The sequence below is a fragment of the Lygodium microphyllum genome, chromosome 1, assembly GCF_053477565.2.
Source record: "Lygodium microphyllum isolate KBCC chromosome 1, Lygodium_microphyllum_v1.1.10, whole genome shotgun sequence".
Taxonomy (NCBI): domain Eukaryota; kingdom Viridiplantae; phylum Streptophyta; class Polypodiopsida; order Schizaeales; family Lygodiaceae; genus Lygodium; species Lygodium microphyllum.
The window spans coordinates 61,273,858-61,290,478 of record NC_141135.1 but is presented as its reverse complement, the minus strand read 5'-3'; positions in this window follow the sequence as shown (position 1 = coordinate 61,290,478).

Sequence of the window (16,621 nt, the reverse complement as noted above, 5' to 3'; positions counted from 1 at the left end):
TCATATGAAGCTTGGTACTCATTGGTCCATTCTCAGATAACTAACAACTTTTAAAGTGGTCTCGCTATTGTGATATAATTAAGCACAAAGCATAAACAATACCCAATATGTCTCAAGAGGCACTCAAATTTTTTTGATTGGAAGGTGGTGGAAGGACCACTATTACCTTAATCTTTGTAGTGTTAGTTTCAATGCCATTCTTGGATACCACATGTCCCAGAGTGATGCCATGCCTGGCATTTCAATGGGTTCAAGAATAGTTGATATTGTGACGACACCTTTTAAAGACTAAGTGAAGCGTGTAAAGGTGCCCCTTCCATCTAAAGTCGACACAAAGATAATCCATGAATACCTCGATCCATCTTCTCTATATATCCTTGAAGATGATGCATATGAGACATTCAAAAGTGGATGATGTGTTGATTGGACCAAACAACATGACAATGTAGGCAAACACTTCTCATCCAAGGTAGTTTTCGATTTATTGTCTGGTCAACTTGTACTTAATTCTAACACAAAAACCCACCCAAGAAGTTGTAAGCTTCCTTTCTTTTCGCTCATTCAATCATGTGATTAGTGTATGGTAATAGATAATGGTCTCACTTATTTGCAACATTGAGCTTTTTGTAGTTGATGATGGTCTCACTTATTTGCAACGTTGAGCTTTTTGTAGTTGATGCATACCTGTATCATTCCATTTTTCATAAGTACCATGACAATGGATGATACCCAATTTGCATTGTTGATCTCGTAAATGAATCTCACTTTTTATAGGTTTTCTAACTCTTCATGGATACAATGTGGATAGTGAGGATTCATGGGAGACAGTCTTTGTTTTGCAAGCTTGGCATGGAGTTCTGGTGGTATCATATGTGGTAGCACTTAAAGTGGTATGCCCCTGAGATTTAAGTAGTTCTAGGTGAACATATCACAATATTACTTATATAGATTAAGAGAAGTTCTTCATCCCAACATTGAGATCCTTAGTAATATACACTAGATTTGAAGGTTTCCTAGCTCAATAAGGTTTGCTTCCTTCATCTTCACTAGTTAGTCAATAGGTTTGCTAGGCTACCCTTCTTTTTTGTATTATGTAAATCACTTTGGGAGATCTTGTAAAATTTTTTGACTCTTGGTTTTCGATTTGTTGTCTACTAAGATGTTCTTGAGGTGTTTTTGCTTAAGATGGATTCGGATTTTTATCTTAGCTTTATGAAACTTTGAAAGTAGTGGAATCTTGGGGTCAAAATCATCATTCTCATCTATCTTTAAGTCAATATCTTTTGTGGGTGGAGCATTAAAGACTACATCAACTTCTTCATAAGCTATTAGTACTTTTGACATGAGGATTAGATCTAAGGATCGATATACTCCTTTTAGGGTAAGTAGAGAAGTTTCTTAGAGAGATTGTGTATAACACACATATCAAGTATGAAAGAGGCATGCCCCATGTCCTTTATCTCAAAGCTATTGTTGATCCATGTCTTCAAAGCATCATATTAGTATGGGCACTACCAGTAATTAGCACATTATTAATGTATATTATCAAACTAATAAGGCTACCATCACGAATCTTATTTGTTTAAAAACATGGATCCATAGTGACACAAAAATAGCCACATGAATGCATAACAACATCAAACTTGTGGCACCATTCTCTAGGTGCCTATTTAAGTCTATATAGACTCTTTCTTAACTTACATGCTAGGTATTCCCTGCCCTTTTCCATGAAGTACTTAGGTTGCTACATATAAATGTCCCCATGTAAGAATTTCATTTTCACATCCATATGATAAAGTTCCAAATCTAACTATGCAAACTAAGGCCAAACTAAGTGCAAGGCAGTCATCTTGACGAAAGGGGAGAACATCTCATCGAAGTCGACTCCCTTTTTTGTTTAAAACCCTTTCCAACCAAATGGGCTTTTTATGTTGGCTCTTCAACTTATATGCCCACTTGCATGGTAATTCATGTTTACAATCTAGTAAGGAAACCAAGTTCCACATATGATTTCTTTGTAGTGAACTAAAATTAGATTTCATGGTCCTCTCCCAAGAGTGAATATTACCTTTCTGCACAGTCTCCTCATAAGTAAGGGACTCATTAGAATATGTCATTACCAAGACATAATACATAGAGGGCTCAAAATGATCAAAAGGACATGCATACCTCAACCATGTGCTCTAGTCTCTTATGCATCTTATCCTCATGAAACATAACATCATTGCTATGGATAACCTTCCAAGTTTGTGAATCCCAAGGGTGATAGTCCATCTCACTTGCATCACCATATCTAAGAAAGATGTATTTGACAGACTTCAGATCCAACTCGTTGTGCTTATCTTTAGGAATATTGCAGAAAGTCTCACATCCAAAGACTCCTAAGTATGCATGCAAGAAAGGTTTACCATACTATACCTCCTCTATAACTTACCACCAAGATAAGTGCATGTGGATCTATTAATCAAACGAGCAATAGTAGTAATATCTTAGCAAGCCCAAAGATACTATGGTAAGCCTACCTAACTAAGCATGTTGCAGATTCTTTCTTGAATAGCCACATTCATGTGCTCTACAAGCAACACCATTCTAGGTGGGTGTAAGAGGGACGATCAACTGATGCTTAATACCCCTCTCATCACAAAACTACTAAAATTTCATAGAGACATATTTACCCGCATTATCAAATCAGAAGTATTTTGGCCTATGCTCAAACTAGTTCTCAACCATAGCAAGAAAGCTCTAAACAACGTAGGTAAAACTTCTTACTTTTGCTTTATAGCATAGGCCCAGACCTTGTGCAAATAATCATCAAGTATAACAAAATGCTTTGCACCACCTAATGACTAATAGAGTATGGGACCATAAATATTTGGATGCACAATTGCTAACAGCTTACCCATGCTTGTACAATTAGACTTTTATGCACGTTACAAGTTTGCTAGACACTGATGCCAAAGAGATACATGTGGAAGATTGGTCATGGCCAACATATAAAAAACAGATCTAGATACAAGCAAGGGATACTTGTTGCTAACCTCGGCACTTCTAGCAAAAATAAAGTTGCTACATGTAATCTTTCATACAATATCACCAAGAGATATATAATACCTATAATTATCTAAATTTCCAACTAAGATAAGGCTTTTAGTCAAAGTCAGGATAATATGTACATCATGCAAAAGAAATGAAGTACCAGTGCTAACAAACCATAGTCTCATGTCACCTATGCCAATAATATCACATAGATGATCATCACCCAATCTAAAAAATCTTGTAATAGTGTAGTAGGGATATGCAGGGTCACATGAAAGGAGGCCCTTGAATCAAGAAGCCAACACCGAGAGTAAGGGGACTGAATATCAATCAATCAATTGAGTAGCATTAAGTGAAGAAGCAACAATATGTAATTATCTTTTAATTGTACTCCAATACATTTATTTCTTCAATTTTAAAGTGGAATTAAGAAGAATGTAATCATAAAAAGATTTGACATTATTCTACATTTTTCCTTTTGTCTTTTGCATGCCTATCACCATGCATTTTATGGCATCATGGGCTTATATGACCTTGCTATTCATAATAATGACAAGTAAGAGAGGACTTATGACCACACAATTTATTATATGACTACCCATGCTTAGGCTTGTCCCTATTGGGCTGTGAGTCTTTACAATGGTGATCATTATTCCCTTTACTATCATGTTTGCCTCTAACTATAAGTACATGAAAAGTATGGGCTACATCAATGTTCTTCCTACTCACTTCTTTGTAAGTAAGGCTCCCTTTACATCGGAGCATTTAAAGCCATTTTTAGGAGGATTAGTACTCATGGTAGTACAATATCCCAAGCCTCAAGTAGTGTGACAAGCAAGAATAAAGACTTAATGTTATCCTCATACTACTGAGTGCCCTATGAGATAAGCTAGCAAAAATGGAGTGAAACTTATTCAAATGAGTGGATAGAGGAATGTTTTCCTTTGTATGAAGTTCCACAAGTTTCTTTAGCTAATACAACTATAAAGCATAACTTTGCTTGTCATAAAGATCACATCACTTTTTCCATAAATCATGAGCACCACCTTCTTGCTTAGGCAAAGATAAGATAATGGTGGAATTTCATAGCTCATCAAGCTCTTTCTAATGATCATTGTTCCAAAATTTTGCAATATTCACTTAGTTTTCAATGGCCTAACTTGTTTCTTTTGGACAAATCTAGGTCTTCTAATATTGGAATTTATTGCATCCAACTTCTCTATGTTAAAATATAGCACTATCACTAGAAGCATTTGAAACACTTGCCACCATTATCTAAGCTAACCAAAGCATATGGTCTGTTGTAATAATGGTAAATCAGTCCCAAAATTGAGCCAAAAAGTGTACAATATGAGGAAGATTGAGCCAATATACTGCTATCCAAAGAGATAAGAAGCACTAGAGTGCTCAATATAAATATCAGCTCTCAAAGAAACTACTTAAAACTGATTTTCTGTATAACGATCTATAAAATTGCATTAAATGAGCATACAACTATGGGCAAAAGATCAAGGTCCCAAGCTTCCACTGCCAAGGATATTCGGGTAACAACTAGGATATACAATGTAACTAGTAGTGCAAGATAGTGCATAAACCACAAATATACCAAATGCTATAAGAGACCCAAAGATGTCAGATACATAGATGCAATCCCAAGCAAATGAGTAGCATGTACATAAGCCAAGTGTGTGTAAGAGATCTCCAAAAGTAACATAGATCCATTGATGTTCAACTAACTCACTGTATATGAATAGTGAAGTCCAAGTGGAGCTCAACATAAGCATATCTAGGTATAATAATCTATGGCAAGCATATCTAGGTATAATAATTTATGGCAAGCATCGATACATCTATGTACCATCTCCAAAGCATTTGTATGCAATCAATACATAAGTCTTCAACCTATAAGCTTATTGCCCACAGGGTATAACATGAAAGAACCCTTTAATGGTAGAGATAATTGAACTCTAAAGGATCCCAATGCCTTTCCCAAGCATCAATACAACATCTAGGCATTACAAACTTGCCCCATAAGTATCAATGAAGCATTAACCAATCAAATACTACTACCCAAATAGTGAACAATAATTTGACCTAAACTATGGAGCAATGGCTAATGCAAAACTTCTTAAATGGTATTGAAGTTGGAGGTAAAAGAAGTCGGAAAGGACTATTGAGTGCCAGGCAATGATCAATAGGAGTTGTAGGGTGAGAAGGCTAAGGTAGAACATGCAAGGAGCAACCTTAAAAATTTGCCACAATTTGTGGCTATTCTGTACTCTCTCTTGTGGTTGCTACTAACTAAGGCAGAGCTCTCGCCATTCATAAATGACTTAAGGAACAATGAGAAATAAGTCAAGAAGGTGGGGAGTTGATTTGGGAGCAATGGGACTGATATATACCTCAATGAGTGGCTACCATGGAAGTTGAGAATGAAGTTCTCTTCTTGGGTTGAAGTGAATGTTGTTGAGGCTCCTCGAATACCTGATCTGATACCGGTTGAAAGGTGGAGCAAGAGTGAGAGTACAAGCAAAAAGTAAGAGCTATTGAGATTTGAGCAAGAGAAAGAGCAATACGGTATGTGGAAAATCCATTGGTGACAATGTGTAACATAGCTTCCCTTCTATTGTCATAGAAAGAAAAAAGAAAAAAGTGACAATGAGGGGTGGCCGCCACTGATAGTGTACAAGTGTGCAAACATTGTGTACAAAGTAAATGTAGGCCGCTAGGCACATGTAGCCTCCTTTAACCCCAATAGTATCTTATCTATGCTTTGTATATTTTGTATTGTGTGAGAAAAAAGAAAGGAAAACTAGTAAGGAAACATTTTGACCTTCATCTCTCTTGGATTCTTGATTGAGCTTCTCCTTGCATGTAATCACATGATTTATGACACGTTATTAGTTAACAATTAAGTGAGTGCTTTGTTTTTTCTTTTTTTGGAGGAAGATAAAAGTTTCCTGCGAAAGCATCTCATGAGAACTCATTATAGATAGGAATAAGAAATCAAATTTGAACAAGGATAGGAAAAAAAAAAGTTCATTAATTTGAGTTATCCTTGTTACATCAAGTTAAGAAAGACTCCCCACATGTAAATAAGGGTAATATAGGAGGAAGAAAAATGGGATAGTTAGAACACCTTGGATGCATGAGAAGGGGGGATAATTTGTAAGGTAAGAGCAAGAGGAAGAGGGGAAGACCCTTCCACACGTGAATATGTGGGCCCAGGTTGCATGGAAAGACAGAAAGGATCAATGTATAAGAACAAGAACAATTAGCCCCTTGAAAGGATGCGTTTTTCAACTAGGTTAATTATTTAGAATTCTTAGTTTTATTTTTTTAAATGAAAAGAGAAACGTATCTTTCGTGAAAAAATCCCTGAATTGGTGACCCCATCATGCCACCACCCGTCTTGCCTGAGACCAGCTACATTTCCTTCTTCCTCTTTCGTGTTGCCCTTGTACGTCCCAGTTGCACCTCACACAAGGAACTTTAGACACTAAACTAGATGTCAAATAGACCTATTAATTTTTTCTAGTTTTAGTAACTAGGATTTTAGATTGTGTGAGGTGCATCCTGCAACAGATTCAGAGGAGTCCTCTTAGTAGTTGACTGAAATTCATATCCATGCACATCACCATCCCATCTCCCCATGGGAAAGCTTGGACTTAGTTGAACATGGGAATCTCAGTTCTACTTCACAAGGGAAGTGTGGACAAGTCACCCTAACAACATTCTAACGCCCACCTAAGAAAGACTACTTTGTAATAAATTAAAGGTAGGAGTGATGTTAACATCGCACTTGGTTCAAAGAGAGTGAGAGATGGGGGAGAGTGTAACTTGATCCCCCTACCCATAAGGTAAAATCTTAGCTATGGCCCCCTAAAACGGTGTTAAACTTGATAACTAATCCTATGGGTACTGGGAGGGTCACAATTTAATCAGTTCTATCTAATGTTGGAAAGTTACCTGACTTATTGGGTCCACCCAACCATAGGCGTCCAATCGTTGGATTGAAGCTTCCCACTATCCTCGATGGGGTTTGCTTAGTTTTCTAATTAGCGAAGCATACTACCACACTATTTGGACATATAAAATCAGCTTCCTTTTACTACTCTGTTAAATTGAGTTCGTTAAACTCAATCTTTAGCACATAACAAACAATTTGGAAATCAGATACTTTATTTCACCATCACTCCATAGAGTGATACAAAAACCGTCTTTCCGTAGAAAGACACCGTTAGCCTAGGATATGACCTTCCAATTCCTCGGGATTGGGATGTATGTGATTGCACTATATCTGTGATCAATAGGGAATTTACTGGCTCAAAGCTCGTCTAAGCTTCCTTGAGCCTCTAGAGCCGTCCTACATAATAGGGGTACCTACCATTCGGCCCTTTGCCCTCTCAAGTACTCGAGTGATCAATAACCAAAAACACCTATCTTCCTCAAGAGCATAGGATCCCCACTTGCATGTGAGTTTTTCCTCACTTGGTAGAGTGTAAGGGAGCATTGGGTTGGGGACCCCAATGTCTCAAACCACCACAATCCAATGGCTATGCAAGCCCAGAATCATAAGAGCCATAACTCATCATTCACAAATCCAAAAGCAGTCATAACCATAAAACATTTTTAACACAGTTGTCAATGCGATGCATAGAATCTATCCTTCCACGTTCCTTCCTAAAAGGCATGCTTTTACAAGTCTAAATAAGTTCTAATTAATTGTGATCCTTTTCTTATGTACTAACCTAATTACCTCCGTTCAGTCATCCATTGTGATTATGATTTATGGCCGCAACCTCAGTTTGTTGTGGAATAACCTATCCTTTGGGTTGAATGGATTTAGGGTTAACTTCCACTTGCATTTTAGTAGCAACTACTTCTTCACATTGGGGAGTTCTCGAGTGTGACCTCGCTCAGCATCTTGATGTCTCTTGGGAGCCATGGAAGAAGCTGATGGATTCGAGCAGTGCTTCTGTGTAAAAGGAGAGAGAGAGAGAGAGAGAGAGAGAGAGAGAGAGAGAGAGAGAGAGAGAGAGAGAGAGAGAGAGAGAGAGAGAGAGAGAGAGAGAGAGAGAGAGAGAGAGAGAGAGAGAGAGAGTATGTTTGTGTGTGTGTGATTGCAGTAGAGCTTCGTCGCGTCAACAACAGAGAGACTTTTGCATGGGTCGTTGTATATGTGTCTATTTGACGTGATGCTCTACCCCTATTTATATAGTAATCGAGAGGGGAGGGGGATAAGGAGAGGATGCTTACATCGTTAGGCATTACGCCGAGAGAGAGAGAGAGAGAGAGAGAGAGAGAGAGAGAGAGAGAGAGAGAGAGAGAGAGAGAGAGAGAGAGAGAGAGAGAGAGAGAGAGAGAGAGAGAGAGAGAGAGAGAGATTGTAGCAGAGCTTCATTGCATCAACAATAAAGAGACTTTTGCATGGGTCGTTGTGTGTGTGTCTATTGGATGTGATGCTCTACCCCTATTTATATAGTAACCGAGAGGGGAGGGGGATAAAGAGAGCACACTTATGTCATTGGGCGTCACACCAAGGAATACGACTAAGGTGGTGACCAAGGCATAGACCCTAGCATCTTGGCCTTGGCATACTTGGCAACGAGCTACGAAGGCTTCATTGGCACTGTTGGCTGCGTGTGAGAAGCTCCCACTAGCTTGTAGGAAAATCTTCCTGGGAGGTCACCCATCCCGGAAGTGTCATCACCCAAGTGCACTTAACTGCCACCAAGTGACTTTCCACTAGGCTAGTTCTTTTTGTTGTTCTATACTACAAACATAGTTTTAATAAGCTAGTCTTGGGAGGGTTTTCCAAGTCTTTCTTCCATGAACTCGCATATAATACCTCATTAATAATAACAATTATCTTCATAAGTAAAAGCCCGTTTCATAATTAGAGCTAGTTTTTAAAAATGTGCAACATAAATCAAATTTCTTTGGAATGTATATGCACATTGTTTATTAAAATAAACTAAGTAATGGGGTGGATAGGATAATGTACATTGTTATCCTCAGACGAACAAGGTGGTATCCTCAGACGAACAAGGTGGAAAATCTAGAAAATCTAAAGTAGAAGACAAGGCCAAGGCAAAAGTGGAATGGAGTACGAAGGCACGCCAAGAAAAATTGGGAAACACTGGAAAAGTCCTAAATGGAGAGGCGCACAAGAAAAAAGCGTGTAAGTCAATAATTTTGTAAACAAGCACAAGGCATACCATGATTTATTTTAAGAGTGCCGGGCTCTAATCCATGCAAATCGTAAATGTAAATGGGTGGTAGGAAGGAAGCTAGGAAGATAGGAGAATAATGGAAAAAAGGGCCTAGGCTATGGCTCGCCATGTAAAAAAGGGATGACTGCCCAAAGGGGATTTAGGGCTTTGTATATAAAGTTCAAAAAGTGAATGAGAGCTAATTCTTTTAGTGTGTGGCAACAAGAGACCCACCTTCTTTTATTCTTTTCTTCTCTTTGCTTGCTTGTGTGTGCTTGAGGGAGGGAGTGTGAGTGTGAGGGAGTGAGTGTGTGAGGGTGAGGAATCATGGAAGTGAAGCTCTCCACCATCTCCTCTCTTCCTTTTTCTCCTCTCCTCTTCTCTTCTCTTGTCTCACATGTGGCTATGGAGGATGGAGCTTAGAGGTGGAGGCTTGAGGATGCTTGAGCTTGCATCAAGAATTGTGGAGCTATTGGAGTGCTTGAGAGAGAAAGCAACTCAATCGGGCATCAAGGTAAGCTCACCATGCTCGTAGAGAGGGGTGGTGCATCGGCTATGTGAGAGGTAGCCATTAGTGCTCGGTTGAAACACTTGAACAATAAGCGGTTCGTGGGTCTTGGTGGTTGAGCTTGTGCTCACCTTTACATTTTGGTTTCGTTGTCGGAACCAACGGATTCGAGCTTGAGTGCTTATTCGCTTGAAATTGAGCATCGAAGTAAGGGTTTCATCCCTAAATCGGAGCTTGAGGTAGATAGGAGGTTTTGGATTTTAATGCGTGCTTCAAGTAAGTGTTTTTGGTTTTTGATGATTAATTGAGTAGGGAAAATCGATTCAATACTCCATTTTTAATTTTTGTCGCATTTAGGGTAGGATAGGAAGGAGAAATAAGAGTGGGAAGCTTGAAGTTCACTGCTGTAAAACAGTCTTGAATAGTGCAATAACAAGGAAAAATGAACAACAAAGAGGGCTTAGATGCCTTGAAGTCATAGGTGGATTGATTGGAAAGGCTAAGGTGCTGGCTGGCAAAAGTGACCAGGGAAAACCTCATTTACAGTTCTAGCTTTATGTGAGAGAGAGAGAGAGAGAGAGAGAGAGAGAGAGAGAGAGAGAGAGAGAGAGAGAGAGAGAGAGAGAGAGAGAGAGAGAGAGAGAGAGAGAGAGAGAGAGAGAGAGAGAGAGAGAGAGAGAGAGAGAGAGAGAGAGAGAGCTTGCAGATCCAGGTCTACATTAGATTGATCAGAGTATATCGAGGCTGTCTGCGAGATTTAGGTATAGGATGCCCTTGGCCCACATCTCTTCATGATTCCTAGCTATTGTTGTGGGTAGAGGCGACCTTGAAGTTTAGATTTTTGGCAAAAAAAGTGATCAACATGCATTTCAATCGGTAGAATGGATGCTCCTCATAATGTCCGATTCCCAAAATCAGACCACAGACCCATTCGATTCCCGGAATCGGATCACAGACTCGTCCGATTCCCAAAATCAAACTAAGCGAACTGTTTGATTCCCAAAATCAGACTCGAACAAACCCACCCAGTTCGATTGGACACACCTATTTGATTTTGAAAATCGAACCAACTCCTAATCGGACATACAACCCGTCCGATCGGACACTCGAGTCGTTCGATCGCGACGATCAAACACGCCACTTTTGTCTGATTCCGAGAATCGAATAAGAAAAAATCGGATGCCACTCTGTTCTCGATCAGATGCTCGACTTGTCCGATCACAATGATTGGACCAGAGAATCGGACCAACAAGCTTGTCCCATCGGACATACCTTTGAATTGGACCAAGCACCCATCCGATTTCAAGAATAAGGTACACCCCAATTAGACCAACTTAAGCCGTTTGATCAGACGTGTGTTTGATTGTGACAATCAGACCCAACTGTGTTCGATTTTTAGAATCAAAGATTGGTAAATCATACATTCGACTGCCAAAATCGGACACTGGTAAATCGGACACAACCTGAGAAGGAAAATCTGGGAATTTGATAAACCCCGACTAACAAGGAGCATGACCCGCGCCGGAGAAACCCACTGAATGTCTCACAAGTAGTTATAGACCTAGAAATTGTGGCCAAGCAGCCTAGAAGTGCGTCTGGTGTTGTGGGCTAATTGCAAGACCCAACTCGACCCTGTCAGGCCAACTCGTAGACAAGAGTGTCGGAGCTGCACACACTCTTTTTTCACTCACTTTGATTCACATAACCCAAAGCACACTTGAAAAGAGCTAAAAACTTGATTTCGCACAGTGCACGGAAAAGAACACACACACACACACGTACACTCACAGAGTGGGGGTAAGTTGAGGAATGGTTGTAATTAACAAGGAACTCACCCAGATTTAAGAACTTGAAGGAACCCACCAGTAAGAGAAGACCCAAAAATGTAGATGGGTGATGAATCCCGAAAGGTAGGCCCAAGCAAAGAACACAACCAAAAGTGGATGCAACAAGGATAGGCACTATTGTAGAAGTGGATCTACCCGGCCTTATCAACTTGATCCACAAGTTGGCAGAACAGGAGGTTCTAGACATGAAAGAGGGAAGCTCAGGTCATAGAAGCAATGAGGAGCTTAACCTAGGAGACTTTCCTGAGGTTGTCTAGTAGTTAGTGAACAAATATGACGCTCAAACTCGGCTAGAACTTTGCGGTAGACTAGTAGAGGACATCATGGCGGACTTCAAAGAGGAAAGGAAGTTGGCTCGTAGGGCTCTGCAAGGCCTAGCTGCATATAACGAGGAACAACAAACTAGGAACTTATGCCAGGTCTTAGAAATACGAGAGATCCAGAGAGTGCTAGTCCTAGCAGGTAGAAATTGGTCAGAGAGTGAGAGAGCGCTAGAAAGAGATCTAACACTGAGGGAGCTCCTGATGAAGTAGCTACTAGATCACACGGCCCTGTAGAACAAAGCACTACAGCATTGGCAACATCGCTATTGATAGGATTGGGAGTCAACCAAGGATCTAAGAGCCAATCGAAAATCCCAGTGGTAGCAAAGCAACTAGACAAATACCAAGCGACTGACGACCCATATAGCTTTGTGGAGCAGTTTGAGCAAGCCCATGAAGCCAACGGCCTCACAGATCCTACTCAATGCTCCCAAGCCTTTGGACTGTGCTTAGGCGACAAGGGTCGGTGGACCTGGTACACAAGTCTAGATGCTGCGGAGCATGCCAATTTCAATGCCTTGAAAAATCTATTCATTAAGAGATTTTCCGAACCTGGATACTCCGGTAACCTGTTGGTGTGACTCATGAATGTCAAGCAGAAAGAGAGAGAGGATATTCGAGATTATGTGACCCATGTGAGGAGCCTCTTCAAGAGAATTCATGTGGGTGAGAGACCAACTGAAAGGGCGGTATCCACTGTATTCATCCACGGAATACGAAGTGAAGAGCTCTACAAAGCCTTCGCCAGCAACTCAAGCTTGTAGCGAGATGCACTAGCAAGGGTCTTTGAAGAAGCTATTAGAGTGGATGACCAGCTTGAGAAAAGAGGCTCCAGAGACTTGAATCAAGAAGAGCCCAGTGCCAGGAGTTCTGAGAGAGCCTCAACGCCAAGTGAAAGAGTAGACCCAAGCATGCAAGACAAAGGAAAGGGCAGTGATTCAAGACAAGAGCTAGTAGAGATTAGGATAGACATAACCAAACTATAGGAGATGATGAGATGGCCAATGTGCTCACACGTTCAATGTGTGCATTATGGTGGAAACCACTTGCCAGCTGACTTTCAGGACCCTAGGTCATGACCTTGTGCTAATTGTGGTAGGTTTTGGCCTGACACCATGCATTGTCGATTACCTCGGAGGCTCCCGTACCCGTAGTCTTATGGTCAACCTTACTTTGCGAATAGGCCACCTAACTTCTTTGGAAGGGGAGCCCCATTGGCTCTCACAACACCTAATGATGCCAAGCCATCCATTCCTAGAATGGAGATAAATCCGACAGGTATCCCTTGACTACCTGGACCCTACGTGACCCATCCACCTAATGATACTCCAGTCTACTATATGAGGACGAGCCTAGCAATGACAAGCCTTATGTAAACCCATACGTGTCATATGATGACGAAGGCAACACTATCCTCATGGACTATCGATCGGGACCAGTGATGACATTAGGTAGAGGGAGAGGTAGAGGCCTAGGAGGGAAAGCCCAAGAGCCAATCATGTGTTGGACTTAGGATCACCCAGGACATATTTCTTTGCGTTGCCCCAAGAGGGAGCAAGCAAATAGAGATAAGGCTGACTTGAGATGTGCTAAGTGTGGAATTACTGATCTCTTTGTCGATTGCCCTAGATAGAGGCCATCCTCTAGTTCGACGAACGAGCCATTGGTTCCATTGGGGATTGTTCAGTGTCAAGACACTCGATGGGGAGGCCACACCTATCCCATTACATGCCATGATCTGCGTGTAGACGAAGCATGCTGGTACCTCATTGCCAGGGCCTAGCAACCTTGACACAACCTTAATTGGAAAGAAGAGTTGGAGACGAAGAAAGAAAAGACTAGATGCTAAGGTCACCCTCAAAACTGAAAGTACCACAACACTATCTATTGGAAAGAAAGTTAGGGACGTAGAGGAAGAAACATTGGCCCCATGGATGGTTGAAAAGGGGAGTGCTAGGGTCGGGGAGTATCCCAATCCAAAGCGCCAACTTGAGGCCATCAAGAAGGTGAAAGAATGGGCGAAGGAGGCCCAGGAGCACCTAAAGGATGCGGAGCCCATAGTAGAAGACAAGATCAATGATCTCTCAAGTATAAGCATGCCGATGTCCCTCTTGCAACCAAAAACAAGGGAGGCGATGGCACTGCAAGTAGGGCCACCTAGACAAAGACTAAATGCTTCGAGCTAGCAAAATAGTCAAGACCATTGGCCAAGAACTGCAAATTTACGAGAGAGGCAAATGACTAGCAACCTTCTCAATAGATTGGTGACCACCCTTGTAACTCTGAACTTAGGCGACCTACTTAGGTAGCATCCAACGCTATGGCTAGAGCTGAAGTAGTGGGTTGAAGAACCAAACGAGCCAATTACCATAGACTTGCTTGAGCACGACACAAAAAATAAAATATTGAGTTTGACGCTGCACTCCATACCTAAATCCTTGCATGTCAATGCATTCTGGGAAGGCACGGAAAAGCATGCAGTCCTACCAATCCTAGTGCTGGGGGATGCCACAAGAAAACAAATTGTAGACACAGGGGCATGAGTGAGTGTGCTAAGCCATGCAATACTCCAAATTCAGGGTAACCCACCAATCAAGTCTGCTAGGTTCAACGTCACACTGGCTAATGGAATGAAGGTGAAACCATATGGAGTGTTGAAAAATTGGCCAGTGAAGATTGTAGGAATCCAATTCTTTGTTGACTTTATAGTCATGAAGGGAGTGGACTACGACATCTTACTAGGCTGGCCCTGGTTGTGCAACGCGAGAGTTGTGAAGGACTGGGGAAATGGTCTTACCTTCTTGGGCAATCGAACAGAGGCCGTAAGAGTGGAGATAGACACATGGAAGATGACCCTTGTCAACATGGATGCCATCTTCACCATGATTAGGGGTGACGGATAGACTAGGGGATCCTATGGGGCCCTTACCAAGAATGTCTCATGCCTTGAGGATGAGCGAGACTGGATGCATGTTCTTGCTACCATCGATCTATCGTTCTCAGACACTGAGGAGTATGAACAAGCCATTAAGGCAACTGGTAAGCTCAAGGACACACCGTTAGTGCTAGTTTGCATGATGACTGGGAGCCTACGTGGAAGACCCAACCTTGTTGCATTCAGAGTCCCAAACAATAGATGAGAGTTCCTAGAGATCCTAGGATACTTGATGAACCGGTTGGCTGGCAATCCAACAACGAATCTTAAGCCACTCCAAGGTCTCTTGAACGAGCCTGAATGACGATGGTCCAAGGTACACGATTTAAACTTGAAGTACAACTGGGCTTTAATTCTCGACCAATAAGAAGAGAATTGTCAGAACGAGGAAAATGATGAGCAATCGGACAAAGACAACTCTAACGATGAATATGAGAACTGTTGTTCCTTCACTGACGAAAGCGAAAGGGAAATCGATACTATAGAATACGACACTGGGGGACGTATAATCTAACAAATATGAGTAGAATTTAGACCACACAAACACAATGTCCTTAGGGTAGAGAAAGGAGTTAGACACAAGGACTGCGATCAAATTTGGTTGGAGCACACGGGTGTAATCGACTATGAGTGGGCATGCCTAGCCCAACAGAGTGTTGCACCACTATTGCGAACAGACTCACCTTCCGAGCTACGACCACTGGGAGAGAGCCCCTCTTCCAGTGAAGATGAAGACTTCAATTTCGAATTGGAAGTCAACTCAAATAGTGACTCCGAAATACCCCGGCCTCCCAAGACAAGACGCACTAAGGGGGACCTACCCATCCACCTATGATGCCGACGGTTAAGGAAGGAACAATAGACATTGAACAAAGAAACACAGACACAAGAACAACAAAAATCACAAGACCTGCCAAAACAGTTCATGAAGTTCAAAAAGGGAGATAGGGTGTTGATCTTGTTGGGAGCCAAACGATAGGGGCAAGGAAGCGAACCAATCGAGGGACCCGCCAAGGTCAAGGTGGTCAATTTATCCAGGGAGGGGGAGACCCCACGACCTTTCTTCATAGCCAATGACTTGGCTGAGCAAGATGAAGCAAGTCTCATTACTCTCTTGCGAGAGTATGTAGACATCTTTGCTTGGTTCTTAGAAGAGCTCAAAGGGGTAGACTTGAGTGTAGTGACTCACAATATACCCATGACACCTGACGCAACACCGAGCAAACAATGACCATATCCCATGAATCCAAAGCATGCCCATGCTGTCAAGGAAGAAATCGACAAGCTAATGAAAGCAAGATTCATCTATGAAATTGAACACATGGACTCGGTTTCCCTCATAGTCATCGTATTAAAGAAGAATGGAAAGATTCGAGTGTGTGTCAATTACAAGAAGGTAAACACAGCTACAAAGAGAGATAATTACCCACTACCGTACACCAAGCACATGCTCGAGAGAGTGGTTGGCAAAGAGGCCTACAATTTCCTGGACGGTTTCTCTAGATACAATCAGGTGCAAGTACATCCTAACGATAGATATAAAATTGTATTCGCCACCGAATGGGAATTCTTTGTCTACATAGTCATGCCTTTTGGATTGACTAATGTGCCAACCACTTTCCAACGACTGATGTGTACAATATTCAAAGACATGCTAAGGAAGGAGTTGGAGGTCTTCGTGGATGACTTGTGTGTCCACTCTACTTGGCAAGAACACTTAGACAGACTGTCTTTGAACGATGTCGATTATACCATCT